Genomic DNA, 1,198 nt, shown 5'->3' with positions numbered 1-1,198 from the left:
TATATATATATTTACTTAATGCACAGTTTGTGTGAAGCACCTATAATTTTGCTGTACATGTACAATGACAATAAAGGGCTATTCTCTTCTATATAAATTAAATAATCCTCTGATATGTTTTTTTCAAACAAAGTATTGCAACATGAAATTTGTCTCTGTCCTGAGACCTGGTGGAAATAAAAATAGATTTTAATCTGTTTTAGCTTCCTGAAAGCTCTCACCACCTGCAACAGTCAAAGACGGTGTGCAAAATACACCCAGAGCTGTACATCTCTAAAGGTTCTCTGCTCATGTTACAAAATAAATAATGTGTAGAAAAGTATATTTCCCAAAGGGCCTCCTGCAACTTTGAACATCACCTACTTCTTGGGTCCTACCTCTGCTCGCCACACAAGCACAACCCTGACAATAGCAGCCATGGCAGTTTGTCTTCCTGCACCTGTTGGCTGTCTTACAACAGTCCCAGCATGGGAATAATCACTGCCTAGAATATAAATAAAAACACCTTAATCTGTTTTATTTTATCTTATTTTTCACTGTGGTTCATTCATTCATCTAATTTGTTTTTGATTAAGGTGTGTAGACATGAGTGATTGTGTTTATGAATACTGCTGTGATGGTAACTATTTATTTTATTAAGAAATAATATTTTTTCCATATGCTTGACTCGGGTGTTTTTTGGCAATAAGCTCTCTAGCTTTGGAGCAAAACCCTTTGACATGAAACTGAAGATAGAAGGGTGATAGAAGTGTTGCACAGCAAGCCTCGAGGGCCGGTGTCCCTGCAGGTTTTAGATCTCACCCTGAGTCAACACACCCGAATCAAATGATTAGTTCATCATCAGGCCTCTGGAGAACTTCAAGACATGTTGAGGAGGTCATTTAGCCATTTCAATCAGCTGTGTTGGATCAAGGACACATCTAAAACCTGCAGGACATAATTCACACCAACACTCTTTCTGAAACAGCGAAGCTTCAGACTGCAGACATCGTTAGATGTTGTGATGGCCAAACCCGTGGCCACACTCTAAAGTCTGTAACTTTTGTATATTCAGTTTTCATTTGAACATAGTAATACATTTTAGTTGCCAATTACTTTATTGATTGGTTTGGATACATTTGTTCTATTTGTAAGCGCGCACATTTAGTTTACTTATGTATTCATACTACTTCATTTCTTTGCTTTCTGACTAACCTTT

This window comes from Pundamilia nyererei, unplaced genomic scaffold (genome assembly GCF_000239375.1).
Source record: "Pundamilia nyererei isolate P.nyererei 1_Seehausen unplaced genomic scaffold, PunNye1.0 scaffold00169, whole genome shotgun sequence".
Classification (NCBI taxonomy): domain Eukaryota; kingdom Metazoa; phylum Chordata; class Actinopteri; order Cichliformes; family Cichlidae; genus Pundamilia; species Pundamilia nyererei.
The sequence above is the reverse complement of the archived record's forward strand: the minus strand, read 5'-3'. Positions refer to the sequence as shown.